General features: G+C 43.0%; 2 non-coding genes across 2 annotated transcripts; both read left to right on the top strand.

Moving 5' to 3' along the window:
• Positions 1–310: 310 nt before the first annotated feature.
• On the top strand, positions 311–382 carry trnae-cuc (transfer RNA glutamic acid (anticodon CUC)). The gene has a single exon. It is a non-coding gene; the product is annotated as a tRNA-Glu (tRNA).
• A 2,013-nt stretch (positions 383–2,395) lies between these two features.
• Positions 2,396–2,467, top strand: trnae-uuc (transfer RNA glutamic acid (anticodon UUC)). The gene has a single exon. It is a non-coding gene; the product is annotated as a tRNA-Glu (tRNA).
• The last annotated feature ends 16,239 nt before the right edge of the window (positions 2,468–18,706 follow it).

Genomic DNA, 18,706 nt, shown 5'->3' with positions numbered 1-18,706 from the left:
TAAGTAGGGATGAAGAAAAAAGTATTTGTCTGTAAGCAGAAAGTTGAAAAGTTCAATGGGCAATGGCTGCCATGACATACGTTGTTTTTTCTTTGGCTGACTACAATTTATATGGGTCCATTGTTTTCTTTCCACTGATTGCCAGTCATGTTTTACCTTGGTGAGCGATGGTCGTAGAATGTCCTTCGATGCTGGAGAGGATTGCAGTGTACAACTATAACTTTCAGGACTTGGATTCATTTGAACATAATTAGTGTAAGTTGAGATGTTGTTTTCAAAGTTTGCCTGCTGTAAACGGTGTCACTTTGTCTCCCTGATGGTCTAGTGGCTAGGATTCGGCGCTCTCACCGCCGCGGCCCGGGTTCGATTCCCGGTCAGGGAAGGGGGTGGAAGAAGCCCTGTTTTATACCAAAGTACTAGTCATGTTATTAAAAGATCCAACTTTGGGACAACGTGGTAAGTGGGTTAATTACGCTTGTTATCATCCTTCCTCATTGCCATGTCTCCCTGATGCGGATTGGGTACTCACACCCCCACGGTCAAGAATGAAATCTTGATCAGGGAATGTTATTTTGGCACTCCAATGCGCTGGTGTCCAACCAAGAGATTTCCGCCGCCTTAATTGGATGGCGAAATTCAAAAGTGGATGTAATCTGTTAACGTGGAATCACTGTGTGCAAAAGAGCTGGATGAAAGCTTTGCTGAAAAGTGAGAGCCGGGTGCCAAGCAAACTACCAGAAGCTCAGGTTTGGGTGGATTGTCGCGTCCCACGGGTTGCCACATACAATATAGGACGTGCAACGCAACATGCCTACTTGTTTTCAAGTCTCATAGGTTTCATCGCAGTTTTTAAACTCTTCCATTACACGTGACTAAAAGATCCGTTTCAAAAGAAGGATCACTGACCTCAAATGCCAATCGCTGACTGGACTTATCTCATGCATTGGCCAGGAATTGAACACGGGTCAACTGCTTGGCAAGCAGCTATTCTCACCACTATACCACCAATGCCTACCCCAATACATAGGCACGGCGCTGTGTGACAATTCACTAGCCCAGATTGCCATTTGCCAACATCTGACATCTGGCGGGTGAAAATGGGCAATAATGGATTGCTATCAAAAGTTGACACCAATGCAGCTCATGAACATAGGAGTAAAAGTCACATATCTGGTAGTTAACGGGATTCAAACCTGCAGGGGGACGAGCGCACAATTCCGTCGGATGCCTCGTCGTTACTTATCCAAAAGAGCAGGACAACCCTTCTCATCATTTTCAGCTGAAAAAAAAATAGAAGGTATCATCAAAATACATTGAATTGGCCTGACGACAATAGAACCAATCCCTGATTGTCTCGTGGCTAGGATTTGGGGCTTTCAGTGCCCCGGCCCAGGTTCGATTCCCGGTCAGGGAATTGTGAGCTCGTCTCAAAGGGTGCACAAATGTGCGAGCAAGATCCAATATTTGGGACAACGTTGCCACTGTCTGATTCACTCACTCTTCACATGTGTTTTGTTTTCCTCTTGCTGACTGGACGGCATTGGGCTCTCGGACAACCACGGTAAAGAATAAATGTTTCACCCTCCATCCCAACAAATTGTTCTAATAGTAAAGGGACTGTTACAGAACTGTGGGCGTTTGAAAAGTTCAATGGGCAATGGCTGCCATTACATGCGTTATTTTTTCTTTTGTTGACTACCATTGTTTTCTTTCCACTGATTGCCAGTTATGTTTTACATTAGGGAGCGATGGTCGTAGAAACTCCTTAGCGTTGACAAGCGCGATCAGAGGCATTCTTGATTTGTCAAAGACTCTCAATACTGTGTATTCTATCAGTCTTCATCAGGGAATTATCAAGCACAACACGTGTTGAAACTCCACTTTCAAGCCATCTGTCTATCGTGGGAAAAATGTGCAAGTAATCTGTATACCACTGACCTCAAATGAGTGTCCCTTCTTCCCCTCCAGTTTGGGTAACCACACGTTACAGGTGCTTCCCTCATGTGATTCCGCTCATGTTCGCTGCCCTTTGTCCCTGTAGGCTAGTTCGTAAATCTAATGGAAGCAATGGTGGTATAGGGGTGAGCATAGCTGCCTTCCAAGCAGTTGACTCGGGTTTGATTCCTGGCCATCGCATTATCTGTCTTCTTGTTGATCCAAGGCAGGTGGAGTTGGGCCTCCTGTCCTCGTTTTGACAAGTGCAATCAGAGGCATTCTTGATTCGTCAAAGACTCTCAATACTGTGTATTCTATCAGTCTTTATCAGGGAATTATCAAGCATAACACGTGTTGAAACTGCACAATCTACTATGACAAAAGTTCGCCTGTCGGGATATTTTTTCCACATTTTACCGTACTGTGACACTTTCTTTTGCAGTATTGTAGTTTTGCTGTGGGGGATGTAGCTCAGTGGTAGAGCACATGCTTTTCATGTATGAGGTTCTGGGTTCAATCCCCAGCATTTCTAGTTTGCTCGTAGTAATTAAGCTTTTATTTATCTCCAACATTTGGGGCGCAGCTTAATAAGCGACGAAATATGTAGTTCTGAAGTTGAGAGTGGTTGTGAACCACTCCACCTATATCTCTGAAAGTGCCCATGACATGCCCCACTGTTTGGAAAGGGTAGGACTTTGTTTGGAGTTGGTCGGACTTTGTTAGGAATTGGTAGGAATGTGGCAGGACATGTTAGGACTTCGTTAGGACATGTTTAGCATCCAGCCACAACAACTACAGCATCGGGGAGGGGCTAAAGGGTGGTGGCTGTTGGTAAATAGCTTCAGCCTGGGTGAGGACACATGTCTTCTTGTGGAGTTCATAATCAGCCAAATAGTGTTGGACTTGGGCTCATGCTAGTACAAAGCCAATATGTGTCAGCCCCCAGTCCTGCGTGTTCTTTAATGAGGCAATAGGAGAATATGTCAGGCTTCAAGATATTTATTTAACAGCAACAGAATAATCAGTTTACAGAGCTCTGGGTCCAGACTATGTTTCCCTGACCGCAACAGAGTATGTGTCAGTTCACGAAGTCTGACCTCCTGACTTTCCCTGACCCAGTCTCCTTATAATCCAGACACCAAAAAGTCATGTGTATTGATGTATCCTTTGTTGGTTGGTGGAGGTGGTGGTTGTCTTCCTTCACACCCTGGAGTCCTCCAGACAGCCGTCTATTCCTGTTTATGCCTCAAAGAACAACAGTATGTGACCCCACAGGTTGCCGACCCCCTCCTGTGACCTTTTGGTTTGGCACAGTACTTTCACTCTCATTCACAAACACAGTATTTTGTCTACACCTTCATTCACAACCACACCCTGTTGTCTACACCTTCATTCACAACCTTTCGTCTACACCTTCATTCACAACCACACCCTGTTGTCTACACCTTCATTCACAAACACAGCCTTTCGTCTATCCCTTAGGATTAATAGTTGATAATACGACCTATATATAATTAATATGATATGGCATACATATATGTTGTATTATTGTAAACATAACCTAGCACAGAATTGCACAATTGTCAATTGTTCTTCTCGCCCACTCTTCACTGTGAATTTCCTGCAAGGCTTGTTGGAGGTAGCTTGAGCTGTTCCCTTCTGTTCTCGGCTTCAAGAGTGTGACACATTTTCGGTCCAGTGCCAGCTGTTAGTAAGGATAGCTGGAAATTTGTTCCTGTGAGAGAGATCCAGCTAATTGATGATGTCTACACTCCAAGGGCATACAGGGATCATACACCTTTTGCAACGGGGATAGTCACCTCCAACTAAATAATATTTGGAGTCAATGTCAATGACTTCCCTCACTTTTGTTTAAATGCATTTTGTTGTTGCACTGACCACACTTTATGGGGATTCCCCACATCCGCATTGGAGCCCAGATTGAACATAGGAGTCAAAGGACAGGAGTTAATGCATTCAGTGGCAGCCTTCCACCTACTAGTCCTTGGCCTCTTGCCTGTGGAGAATCAAAACTTCCCTTGGGTGTACAGGTGCATGACACCTGCCCAGTAGGAGTCTGGTTGACCCATCTTTGGCATTCTGCAGATATCAGGGCCAAATATTACACAAAATATGGAATAGAACTTTGAAATGACAACTTTACAATTAGAAAACAGGTGGAATTACTTCAACAACAACTTCACAATTAGGAAAACACATGGAATTACTTCAACTTTACAATTAGAAAACAAGTGGAATCATTTCATCAACAACTGCTCAAATCAAGCAACACAACTTTTTTTTTACTTCAGCGATATGTATAGGAAATGAACAGTACTCTGTAACAGGACAAGGTACTGTAATCTGCTGACATTTATCAGTAATTTTCCATAGGTCACGTAATGCAAGGTGGTCCACGTCTTGATGTCATGTCATGCTGATGTACCTGCCTGATACACTAAATCACCTCGGACCAAAGCCCGTGCAACAATAAAACTGCTAACGTCACCTCACCCCACGACTGCAAAAAGTTTTAAGTTTAATACTAAACTGACGCTGATTAAACACACATTTTCGGAGTAGCCATGAATGTATTAATATAACTAAAAGAAACAATTTTAGCAGCTTTATCATTCATTCAAATTTGCACTTCTTCGACAACAGCAGGCTGCGATGCCAGCTCAAACTTATTTAACATCATTTCCCCATCTACTGTAAATGAAGTGGGGATCACAGAATCAATGTACCATATTTAAACATTAATGTCTTCCGATTATACTTTTCTTGGATAATCTTGACCGGCGACTGTTACCGCAATAACTACTTTATTATGTTCATACACCACTAAAGAACATTATGAATGGACGAATATATAAGTTAGCATTTTTTTACATTCATTCTTTGATTGAAACTTATTTTTATCCCGAGTGACAATAATAGTTAGCGACATGAAACTTTTGTCCAGCGGCCAATATTTACATCTAGGTAAATCAATGGCGATGATGGCGACACTACAATCTAGTTTTGCATAGGCTACAGTCAATAACCAATCAAACAGCAGTGTGCCGAGACGTTGATTGCGGATTGGCTATTGGCTGTTCGGAACTGAGGGTTGGACTTTGTAAGGAGAGGGTAGGACTTTGTTAGGAATTGTTTAGTGGCCAGTCTCCGAATGGTACATCTTGCAAAACACTATATTCTGAACGACAAAGGCAGGAAAGTGCAAAGATCCCCTTGCAAAATGGAAAAGTGGAGGGAGGGGAGGCTGAGGTCAGAGGTGGAGCACAGCTTGTGCACTACAGGGAGGAGAATTAGCTAAAATGGTAGCGGACTCACTTAGCATGCAAGAGGCTGCGGGAATGATGCCTGTATTCTCCAACAGTTTCCTGTTTCTTGGTTTCTGCTCTGTTGAACAGAGAAGGACATGTCTGATCAAACCGAATGATCCAGCAAAAGTCCTGTGTCAACATACCTGCTTTTAGCATCTGCATTTCACTTCAGACTGCCCATTTCAAGTCAGGATTTGGGGTCAACACCGGAAATCCACCGGATTTCTGTCAACGGTCAAAATCATCTCTCATCTCATTATGTTTTTGTGGCACTTAATACCAATCAATTAGGATTTGAATGCCTCATTCTATCTGAAAATTGTTGCTTACCATGTGCATATGTAGTGCATTTGCATTGACCCAGGCTTGTGACCGCACCTCGTCTTTTGATCCAACTCCTGCCAGCATGTCTTCATGCCAACGGAAAAGACTGCGACACGCTAACGTGGTAACTGAAGCAGAGGAGTGAGGCTGGGATGTAAAAGTGCATCCGCTGGAGACAGGTTGCATAGGTTTCATAAGCAGTTCCGTCATAAGAGTCCTGAGGGAAATAGGAATCTCAGGGTAGGATCAAAGGAAGTCAATCAAAGATTTGCCAATGCCATCAAAAGAGGCAGTCAGTGATGTTGGCTGAAAAGGAGATATGCTGTCTGAGCGGCCAAGTTGCAATCTAGACAATAACCATGAGACATACAGCCAGATCTTATCAGGCTGAAGTGAGCCTACCTCGGTGGAGGCTGTCTTTTAATATGCAGCGGAAACACCAAATAGTCTGAAGGCACAAAAATGAAAAGGTGCCGTGTTGGTGCAACATCATCTCTTGATAATCCTCAAGAATAACCTCGCTAAAATGTGTTGCATTTTAGCAGCATCATCTCATGGTTATCCCAAAGTAAGACCACACTCAAGTCAATTCCCGTGCTTAAACTCGAGTTATTGTAGAACCCAGTCCGAGCAATCAATTTGCAAGGGTGGTATGTAAGTATTATCCATCCATTCTTCCACTTATCCGGGGTTGGGTCACGGTGGCAGCAGTCCAAGCAAACTGACCCTGACTCCCTTCTCCCCCGCAATATCTTTCAGCTCATCCCAAGGCGTTCCCAGATGCTGCCTCCTCTCCAGAGGGCATGGTGGCCGGGTTTAGGTGTTCCTCAAAGTTCTGTTTCCACAGCTCGACAATGACCCCTGTCCGAGTCAGCAGTCCCCCCCACTGAGAACAGCCTTGGGTAGTCCCTGCTTTCCCTTCCTGAGTCGTCGGATGGTTTGCCAGAACTTCCTTGAGGCCAACCGAAAGTCCTTCTCCATGGCCTCCCCGAACTCCTCCCATGCCCAAATTTTAGCATCCGCGACAACCGCAGCTGCAGCCCTTCTGGCCTGCTGGTACCTCTCAGCTGCTTCAGGAGAGCCAACCAGGACCGAAAGCTTCAGCTTGACAGCTTCCCTCACCCCCAGTCCACCACCGGGTTCTCGGGTTGCTGCCATGACAGGCACAGATGACCTTCCGACCACAACTCCTAGCGGCTGCATCCACAATAGAGGCTTTGAACATTGTCCACTTGGACTTCCTGTCTCTAACCTCCCTCAGGATGTGGGAGAAGTTCTTCCGGAGGTGAGAGTTGAAGACCTGCCGGACTGGTTCCTCCACCAGACATTCCCAGTTCACCCTCACTACATGTTTGGGCTTGCCAGGTTTTTCCAGCCAACTCCCCCACCATCTGATCCAACTCACCACCAGGTGGTGATCATTTGATAGCTCTCCTCCTCGCTTCACCCGAGTGTCCAAGACATACAGCTGCAGATCCGATGATACGACTACAAACTCGATCATTGATTGAGCGAACACACCGAAGGTGTTCTGGTACCAGGTACACTTATGAGCCACCTTGTGCTTGAACATGGTAGGTAGGTAGGTAGGTAGGTATATACTTTATTAATCCCCGAGGGGAAATTTTTTCGCCACAGCAGCATACATACAGAAGCAATAATAGAAACAATAGAATAAAATAATAGAATAGAATAATATAGTAGAAAAGCAATAAAATAAAATAGCAGTAAATAGCAGTAAAAAAATATAAATATAAAATATAAAATGCACAGCATATACAGTATATATACAGTACATTATATATCTATATATATTATATACAACAAACCAATAAACAGTCAGTATATATAAACAATAAACAGTCAGTATATATATACACATACAGTACAGTATATATCTATATATATAATATACAAGCAACCAAGAAACACAGTCAACAGTGTTATTGTACTGTGATGGATTTTGCCAGAGGTGAGTTATTGTAAAGTCTTATGGCAGTGGGCAGGAATGATCTCCTGTATCTGTCCTTGTGACAGCGGAGCTGGAGGAACCTTTTAGAGAAAGTGCTCCGCTGTCCCTGCAGCAGGTGGTTGAGAGGGTGGACAGGATTATCCAAGATGGACAATAGTTTGTTCAGCGTCCTCCTCTCCACCACCTTTTCCAGACTATCTAGTCTGTAGAAACATGGTGTTTGATATGGCCAAACTGTGGCTAGCACAGAAATCCAATAACAAAACACCACTCAGGCTCCCAATCACCCCCTGCCAGGTTTCTCAGTCGTTGCCCACGTGAGCATTGAAGTCTCCCAGGATTCAATTCAATTCAATTCAACTTTATTTACAGTATATAGCGGCTTCGGCCCTGGGGTCCTGAAGACCTGCGCCGTCCAGCTGGCTGAGGTCCTACAACACCTCTTCAACCTGAGCCTGAAGCAGGAGGAAGTCCCGGTGCTGTGGAAGACGTTGTGCCTGGTTCCTGTACCGAAGAAGATGACTCCATCCGGCCTCAACGACTACCGACCGGTTGCCCTCACATCTCATGTGATGAAGGTGCTGGAGAGGCTGGTCTTGGCCCACCTCAGGCCGCTGGTGAAATCTTCACTGGACCCGCTGCAATTTGAGTACCAGCCTCATGTGGGAGTGGACGATGCCATCATCTACCTGCTGCAACGAGCTCAGTCGCACCTGGATGGAACCGGTGACTCTGTGAGAATCACTTTCTTTGATTTCTCCAGTGCATTCAACACCATCCAACCACTGCTGCTGAGTGAGAAGCTGCGGGTGGTGGGGGTGGACACGTCCACCGTCTCCTGGATCACTGACCACCTGACAGGCAGACCACAGTTTGTCCGTCTGGGCAGTGTGCTGTCTGATGCGGTGGTCAGTGGTACTGGAGCGCCTCAGGGAACTGTTCTGTCTCCCTTCCTGTTCACCTTATACACCACTGACTTCCAGTACAACTCAGAGTCCTGCCATCTGCAGAAGTTCTCTGATGACTCTGCAGTGGTAGGGTGTATAAGGGATGGATGGGAGGAGGAGTACAGGGCAGTAGTGGAGGACTTTGTGGAGTGGGCGGGAAGAAATCACCTGCTCCTGAATGTGACCAAGACCAGAGAGATGGTGGTCGACTTCAGGAGGAAGATGAGGGCTTCACAACCGCTGAGAGTTCTGGGAGAGGAGGTGGACATGGTTGAGGAGTACAAGTACCTGGGTGTCTCCATCGACAACACACTGAATTGGAAGACCAACATCAATGCTGTCTACAAGAAGGGGATGAGTCGACTCTTTTTCTTGAGGAAACTTCGATCCTTCAATGTGTGCAGCAAGATGTTGGAGATGTTCTACCAGTCTGTTGTGGCCAGTGCATTGTACTTCGCTGGGGTCTGCTGGGGGAGCAGCATTGGATCTGGCGACACCAACAGACTTAAAAAACTGGTTAAGAAGGCCGGCTCCATCATTGGCTGCAAACTGGACAGCCTGGAAAAGGTGGTGGAGAGGAGGACACTGAACAAACTATTATCCACATTGGATAATCCTGATCACCCTCTCCACCACCTGCTGCAGGGACAGCGGAGCACGTTCTCCAATAGACTCCTCCAGCTCCGCTGTCACAAGGACAGATACAGGAGATCATTCCTGCCCACTGCAATAAGACTGTACAATAACTCACCTCTGGAAAAATCTATCACACAACAATAACACTGTTGTGTGTGTGTTTCTTGTTTGTTTAAATATATATATACTGTATATACTGTGCATTTTTATATTTAATATTTTTTACTGTTATTTTATTGCTTTCCTGTATCTATAAAGGCTGCTGTAGCAAAAATAATTCCCCCTTAATAAAGTAACTACCTTCCTACCTACCTACCTACCTACCTACCTAGAGAGGGTTTCTGCCCCTCGAACACAAACTGGGAGCTGGTTCCACAGGAGAGGAGCCTGAAAAATAAAGGCTCTGCCTCCCATTCTACTTCTGGAAACTCTAGGAACCACAAGTAGACCAGCGGACTGAGAGAGAAGTGCTCTGCTAGGATTATATGGTTCTATAAGATCTCTAAGATATGATGGAGCCTGGTCATGTAGAGCTTTGTAAGTCGTCAAGAGAATTTTAAATTCTATTCTTGATTTCACAGGAAGTCAGTGAAGAGAAGCTAAAACTGGAGAAATATGATCTCTCTTGCTAAATCCCGTCAGTACTCTTGCTGCAGCATTTTGGATCAGCTGCAAGGTTTTTAATGAGTAATTTGGACATCCTAACAGCAAGGAATTACAATAATCTAGCCAAGAAGTAACAAACGCATGAATGAGTTTTTCTGCGTCACACTGAGGAAGGATTTTCCTGATTTTATTAATATTATGTAGATGAAAGAAGACAGTTCTGGAGATTTGCTTTATATGGTGGCTAAAGGACTATGGAGTCAGCAGGCGGCGCCCTTTCCAGGACTCCACGTTCCACATCCCTAGAACTAGTCTATGCCTGGTCTAGCGATCGGCTTGCTGGGTCCCCCGGTTCGGCCCGCCACCCGGTCTGCATTGCACCCAACCCCGATGCTTGTCCCTGCGGGTGGTGGGTCCACAGGATGGCTGCTCCATGTTGTTTCTTCGAGCTGAGCCCGACCGGGCCCAGTGGGTGAAGGCCCAGCCAGCAGATGCTCGCTGGCAAGCTCCTCTCCCGGGTCGGGCTCCGGCAGGGTAACCGGTTTCCCTGACCCGGGCGAGGTGACCTCAGATCCTGGGCTGCTATTCATCGGCGGGTCTTCTTGAACCAATCTTAATCTGGGCTCTCACCTGAAACCAGTTTGCCTTGGGAGACCCTACCAGGGGCTGATGCCCCAGACATCATAGCTCCCAGGATCACTGAGTCACTCAAACCCCTCCACCACGTCAAGGTGGCGATCCACGGAGGAGGATTAATTGATAACTAGTGCTTAAACTCTAGTTATTGTAGAACCTAGTCCGAGCAATCAATTTGCAAGGGTGGTATGTAAGTAGTAGTTAAACAATTCTTGCTCTTGTTTTTTTATGATTGCAGAATTTGACAAAAAAAGGGCTGCTCCCTTCTCTCTCCTTCTCTCCTTCTCTCCTTCTCTCTCTCTCCTTCTCTCTCTCTCTCTCTCTCTCTGGTGAATCCAACTGTAACTTTGAAAACCAGTGATGCTCCTCTATAGCAACATGTCTGATTTGCAACTCATTGCTGTGTAGGCCATTTTACAGTATTGTAACAGATAAATAATTTTACTGGAACTGGCATTTTTCTAAACTCCAGTCACCGTAGTTACTGTTGCAATGGTTGTCTGGACTTCTCTTGACACACAGCAGATATGCACTTTACATTGATAGCACTGGCAGATTTCCTACTGTCAATAATTCATTGTAATTTTTTGAAACACTGGATGATTCAAGCACACAAAGGCAAATGCAGGTCTGTTATTTCTATATACTGTATTGCTCTTGTGGTTTTGGTTTTGGAAAGTAATGAGCCAAAAGACACGTTTCAAACTATTTAAATAACAACAGTGGCTCTAACTGTCTACATAATACTTAAGCATGTGGAGAAATGTAAAGCTTGACAGGCCTTTTTAAAGCTTGACTTTTTTGAGGGGAGGGGTTTAGTGAATGATTCAGTTACATCGATCAACCAACCAACCAGCGAGCATTGAAGTCTCCCAGGAGAACTATGGAGTCGGCAGGCAGCGCCCTTTCCAGAACTCCCCCCACCAACTCCAAGAAGGCTGGATACTCCGAACTGCTGTTTGGTGCATAAGCACAAACAATAGTCAGAGTCTTCCTCCCTGCAATCTGCAGGTGCATGGAGGTGACCCTCTCGTTCTCGAGAACTCCAATACATCGGCGCTCAGCCGGAGGCTCGTGAGTATCCCCACTGCCGCCAACCAACCAGCGACCAAAAAAACTGTAAAATCGCAATTTTTACCATTCACATTATTTTTGAATTTAATCACAGCATTCTTTGAAAATACACAGATTTGGAGTCACAAGCTAAATTCCAAAATAAAATGCTCTTTACTATATATCCCACACAAAATATCACTCTGTCATGTGCAATTGTAACAGAAATATTGACATGCTAAAATAGGAAATTATTGATGTCAAAATTCATATAATTTTGTATTATTTACTATTTGTGCTGTCCAACATTGGGAGATTGTCAAGTGGACATGGCATGATAAACATAATTTTCATACCACAGTAAAATAATGGTGTATTGCTAACTGCCCCTGTCAGTGGTTTTAATGTTGCAGCTAATTGCTGTTGGAGCAAAATCTAGTAAAACAGTAGAAACTGAAATATTTCAATAATTGTTCTGAAGCTTCTTTCTAACAGTTAACTTCCACTACTGTGTAACAGAGGTATCTCTAAAACAGTGTATATGAAGCACATATTCAGAGAAGCTAAGGCCTTCGCATTGGGTCCTTTGCCTCTCGTGTTCCTTTGGTTTCTGCAGTATGACATTGCAACAGACTGGGGCTGTAGTTGGTTTGGTGTTGCCAAACAAGATTTGAGACTGAGTAGTTGTAATGAGGTATTTTCCTGTACAATGTGGGATTTTGAAGGTCCTGATTAATATTTATCAAGGTTGTTCGGTCTTTGGATAATGGGCTCCTCTTGCAAGATTGACAGCAGTCTGTAGACTTTGTTTCATTCAACACTATCACATCATACAGGCATTGTCACAAAAAGGACCCTGCTGTATATATTATTGTGTAAATAGACTCATTGCAGTACAGTTGATGTACAGTATGTCTAAAGTACAAACTAGAACATTTATAGGTTTGGTAGGACTACAGTACCACATAAATAAGAGTTTCAGAAACTGGCAACTTAAGAACCCTTCTATCAAAGCAAAAAAGACAAAGTGCTTCCCATAGCAAGTACAACATGTCACAAATGTTAACTGTGTCCATTAGCTGAAAGCTTACTCATGCACTGAAGTTAATCATGTGTTGTGGAATCACCCGATTTCTTGCCAATTAACCAGCAGTTTCTGCCTGCAGAGGTTTTCAGAACAGCTTAATTGGCCACTTAGACAGATTCAAACAAAGTTTTACATCTCTTCTCCAGCCCTCTGTAACACAGCTTTGGAATGACAGCTTCATTAGCTCTCATGTCTGCGACTCACTTATGCTGAATCTACATATTATAGGCAGGAAAGCAACATTTTCAGAACCTAATTTCAGAGGACTTTCTGTGATGGGCCCCAACTAGCATGTTTCATAACACAGATGCTAGCCATGTATCTCAAGCCTTCATTCAACTGGAAATTTGTGTAACTCAGGTATTTAGCACACCATATTATTCGCAGAATGTAGAAAAATTAGCAACCGTTAGTCATTAATTTGCATCAAGTTGATGTCAAGTCACACCACAGCAGGTAGAGAGCGACAGCCACACAGGTGTAACTTAGGTTACGCTTACGATTGTCTGTGTTCAGACTGGAATCACTGGCATGGCTGATGGACCTCCTTTAGAAGTCCCAGAGTCCTGACTAGACCTGAACCTCAATTAATTCAATTAAAAGGACCAAATTATAAGTAATTCATTCTTTATAAAAACACAGAATCCTGTTTTTACTTCCCTTCAAAAAGGGAGACACTTTAACTGCCACTGCTGTTTGTGTTTCTGTGACATCACTTGGCTGAAGCAGTACCAGTGCAAGTTATCTGCAATTTTCAGAATCCTGGAGAAGATGTATTCATGCAGTATCCTGCTATTTTTCACAGCATTCCAGATCGCATATTCAGATGATGGTGGTGGTTGCTCTGTAGGATACAGCATGAAAATGCATCAGATATGTTAGGTATTTTAAAAACTGTCAGGGACTGATGTAACGCACATGTTGCATTGGCACAAACAAAAAGTAGAAATATAATAATACATAGCATATCAATACATTTTCAACTGGCCAACATACTGTCCATTCTGGAGGCTCCAATGTTGACCAAAATGTCAACATTCTACTAAAGATACAATACCTGACTGTCTGAAAGGAGGATTCAACTTCTTTCCCTGCTCCTGTACTAGATCTGCTGCTTCTGCTGGCATCGAAACAGGGCAGATGAGAACTGGCCTGCAGAAAGGTAAACCTGAGTCCTCCATGAAGCCTGTTCAGCCTGGCACAGTGTAACAGTACTGATAGTAGTGTGGTGTAGAGATGAATTCCTCTCAGTCAAGCATTAATGCCATATTGTGTTGTTTTTTTTGTATGCCTCGTGTCCAGGAGTCACCCCGTAAAGGTGACCAACATACAGAAGTTTAATATGGGTCTATTTTCTTGTTTTGTTTTTATCAAAAGTCATACAATCCACAGAACATCTTCATAATGACAAACCTGACAAAATTGGTGATTGTTTTGCCGGTCTCTGTATAATCGCACAGCTAAAGCAGCTCTCAGTTGGGTTTATTGTATACTCTAAGATGTGGTCAGTGTCCTGTAACATATAACCTGTGTTAGAAGTATAGATTTGGGAACATAGTGACATCACCAAAAATAAGTCTAACAGGTCAAGAATCCTCAGTAGTTAGAACATCAAAGAGGATACAAACCTCCAGGTGAAAGGAAATTACATCACCAGATCTCAGCAATGAACCCCTGGACATAGTTTTCCCATTTTGTTTTCCCTCTTATATTTATTTTTATATTTACTTGTAGAGTATTTCCTTCCTTCTCTGACTGATGATAAACAAACTATTATGAATATGTGTTGCATGTAAATTCAACTGCAACTGATGCAACGTTAGACTGTTTTTGTTATCAGTTTATTAAAAATTCTTCTGTACTTGTTAGAATCCTTTTGGAATTTGAGTTTGTATTGTTAGTTTAATGTTGACAGATTTTGAGCTGATCTTCTGAAGTTAACCTTCGACATAGCTGCAACATAGGTTACCATGGTGATCTACACCATCACAGACAGACATGTGGGTGCTCGGACTCCACAAGACCTCTGAAGGTGTCCAAGGCACTGAAATCTTAGCAGCAGATCCTGTAAGTCCTGCAAATTGAGGTGAAGCCTCTATGGATCGGACTTGGTTTTCCTGCACATCCCACAGCTGCCAAATCAAATGGAGATTTGAGGAATTTGGAGGCCAAGTCAACACCTTGAACCTTTTTCATCTTCCTGAAACCATTCCTGAACAATTTTGGCAGTGTGGCAGGCCGCATTATGCCTCTGAAAGAGGCCACTGCCATCAGGGAAATCTGTTGCCCTCAAGGTACTTGGTCTGCAGCAATGAATTGGTTGGTCATATGTGTCAAAGTAACATCCACATGAAAGCCAAGGCAGCTACATCCCACTTATTGACAGGGACTGATGTAATGAAATAATCAATACTTCACTTGACAATGGTTTTAATGTTGTGGCTGATAGGTGTGTAAAGACGTTGGGGTTGTAATGTTAAAAGGACTAAACTTTAGCCTCCCGAAATTCACTCGCACTACTCCGCTCCTCCGCTCCCTTCACTGGTTACCAGTGGCCGCCCGCATCCATTTCAAGACATTGGTCCTTGCGTACCGCGCTGAGAACAGATCGGGTCCAGTCTACATCCAGGACATGGTCCAACCCTACATCCCAGCCCACTCCCTCCACTCTGCTTCTACCAATTGGCTTGTCGCTCCCTCACTGTGAGCTAAACACTCTACTAAATCACAACTGTTTGCTGTCCTGGCTCCTAAATGGTGGAATGAGCTCCCCACCGACATCAAGACAGCGGAAACTCTGTACATCTTCCGCTGCAAACTAAAAACACACCTCTTCCGACTTTACCTTGAACAGTAGAACTTTAGTAGCACTTAAAATGACACTTACTGATAGCACTTTGTAGTTTGGCTTTCTTGAAGAAATTGTATTTTCTTGATTCCTGTTGTTCTGGGTTTTGTACCCTCATGGTTGAAATTAACTTATTGTAAGTCGCTTTGGATAAAAGCGTCAGCTAAATGAAATGTAATGTAATGTAATGTAAATCTGACCTCTGAACGGTTTGGGCATTTTCAAGGGTATATTAGATTGCTGCACCATCAGACTGCTTTAAAAGTAGAAAGATGGCATATTTTTATCCACTGATAAACACACCTACATGAGGATTGCTAGATTGCAACCTATCTCAGTGACGTGTGCCAGTGCAAACAGGAGAGTACCTCCCACTGTGGTTTTATCAGCTTCAGTTACAGTCACAGTTTTATCAGTTACAGCGTGTTTTCCACCGTGGAACTATAGACTTCCCTATTTTTGTTAGTGCCCCAAAATCTTTGAGGAGTGCTGACTTTCTGAAAGAGCAGACAAGCCGCCCACATCATAACACACATAGAATATCTGCCTCAGGAAGTCTGCTTTTATTTCAGATGTGTGTATGTTTATGCATCTAGTCTGAACTGAAGAACAGAGAATGCATTGATTGTTGTATTTAATCTGCAAAGTGATTATTCCAAAGCACCTGACCATGACACCATGACATAATTTTAGTTTATATAGGTAAACATTTTCTCATACTTATATTGACCACTTGGTGGCAGCACAAAATTAACTATAGTTTTATTGTAGCACAGCAGACAGGAAAGCAGTGTGACTACCACAGCTATTATGACAATCTGTTTCTGATGGTCTTTTCACACCACCCAACACCTGCCCAGTCAAATCTCTGATCATTCATCTTTAACATTTAGCTTGACACTGAAGGAGGAAATCATCTTTAAGATTTTATTCACCTTCAATCTGGTTAACAAACACTGCTCAGTGCTTTTTCAATCCATTCTCAACTCTGTCTGAATGTTTCTAATAGTGAGATACGATACCAGTAATGCAAAAGTTTGATTTATGATTTGTTCTCATTTTCAAATAATATGTTTCACTTTGAAGTTGAGGACCAATCAATGAGTATTAAGACAAGCTGTGGTTGTAGACTTTCCAAAGTCCAATAAAGATCAGAATAAAGCCAGTGGAAGCAGCGCACAGTAAAAATGCGTTACTTTGCATTTAACGCAGCATTGTTTTATAGTCAAGGTGGTAAGCTAGATAATGTCGGTTAAAAGTAGATGGAAGGTTTCTCTAATTCAACACTTTTACTGATCTGTCCTTATTGTTGCATTAAAGTAGACACCACACAAAATGAACAGAGGATTGTGATGGTTTCCAAATCAAAGGCAATCAAAGGACTCTTCAGCAAATCTGATACATTTTTCATGAAAAGTAGACAGACTATTTTACCCACTCTTTTTTCTTTTTATACCTGTCTACCAGAGACTTTGCAGCCTGACTGAAGTTACACTAAAACGTTATGGCACAGCTGAAACGGTACAGCACAAGATCTGGCACGTTTCTATAGTCCACATTACAGCTCTTTCCCAAAAATAGAATTGTTTTCCAAAAATTCCTCTAAGATAACTCATACTGGAACATTTATTGAGAAATGGAGAAAAACACTTTTCTCAGAACCTATGTGCAACTTGTACAAAAACAATATCATTTATCACCTCTTAGATCCGGGCCTCCACGTTGCCCAATCGCCTCATTACTTACATGACAAACTTGGATGTCTTGATTATTAAAAGTCACTAATGCTCTAAATTTAATTATTAGATTAAACACTCTCAATAAATGCTCTTCCCTACAATAATTTATGCTAACTAAAAACAGCTTCAATCCAAACATGCAGTAGTAAGGGGACAGGGGTATCTGCATACTTTTGACCGTAAACACCATAATACACATATAATAATGGTGGATAAATTACCCTAGTTGAAGAAGATTGGGCTGTATTGGCAGTCATCCTCTGATAGCAGTCATAACAGACATTATCCAGGGTGATGGTAACAATTCCTCCCTATAAAGAAAAGAAGTGGCGTTGGATAACTTGGTTAAGATTGATTTTAAAGGCAGTGGTCAGTCTCATGAATTAAACATGGTGGCTCTTGTTTATCTTGGAATGCAAATGGCAACATAGGTGATGATGTTAACGGCAGCCATGTTTTACCGGCTCACAGCCTGACTAAAATGAAACAAAGGGGCTCTGAGGGCTAAGAAAGGATCACAAGGGAATATTGAGGCAGGATTGTTTCGTTGTAATCATTTTTGTTTTGGAGGTGACTGCTTGATAGTATTCCATTCAAAAGCTTAATATAATTAACGGAGTCTTCCTTAGGGTTAATGTCAAAAGTAAAAACATGTCAACACGTGATAAACACAACTTCATAGTATTTCAACAGTCTGTTCTTGTCCTTCGGAATCTTGTATGCACATACGAGGGTAATGAGTAAGTCGACCAATAATCATCTTGTCACTTAATATTTATTGTGCATAAAGTCATGGAAAGTGGAAAGAGTATCCTTCTCATGAGACCTGCTGTCTGCAGTGTCTCATTAGAAAAAGCTCTAAATGATTTTAACTCCTGACCACAGCACAGTTGGCCATTTTACATTTAGGCTGCAGAAAAACATGGCAGCTCTACAATTAGCTCACTGCTGCAGCCACTTCAGGCACAGCATTTATATCAGATCTGACTAAAACTTTTTCATTTCTCACCCCAGGCTCATAGAACTGGTGTGGAAAACTTCAAGTGACCATTGAATTGTGTCAGCACATTTGATGAATCAAGCATAAACTAGTAAAAAGGAAGTAATGTTTCATAATGTTAAAACATACCAGACTTTTCTTCTATTGAATAGGTCATGTAGCTTGTTGTGGGCAGCTGACTATAAACCGTTTTTCATTTCCACACTGATGTTGTGGAGACACTTTACCTATGTGATTTTTGGGGAATTGCACTAATCAGATTGCAATATATGTAATGCTGTCTCCTCGGGTTGTGCATCAAACTTCAGTGCTTTTTTAGTACCAACGGACCATTGTCAAGTATGAAAACCTTGCACCTTGCGCTCCACTGAATTGAGCAGTATTAGTTATCACAGTCGGGAACAGTGCCCATGGACTGGCAGACCGGGGTGGTGGTTCCCATTTTCAAAAAGGGGGACCAGAAAGTGTGCTCCAACTATTGGGGTATCACACTACTCAGCCTCCCGGGCAAAGCTTATGCCGGAGTGCTGGAAAGGAGGCTCCGACCGTTTGTCGAACCTCAGATTCAAGAGGAGCAGTGTGGATTCCGTCCTC

The sequence above is a fragment of the Embiotoca jacksoni genome, unplaced genomic scaffold (genome assembly GCF_022577435.1).
Source record: "Embiotoca jacksoni isolate LCO1_2020_lvr unplaced genomic scaffold, fEmbJac1.0.p SCAF_21, whole genome shotgun sequence".
Lineage (NCBI taxonomy): Eukaryota > Metazoa > Chordata > Actinopteri > Embiotocidae > Embiotoca > Embiotoca jacksoni.
Note: the sequence above shows the minus strand (reverse complement) of the source record. Positions and strands in the feature narration are given on the sequence as shown.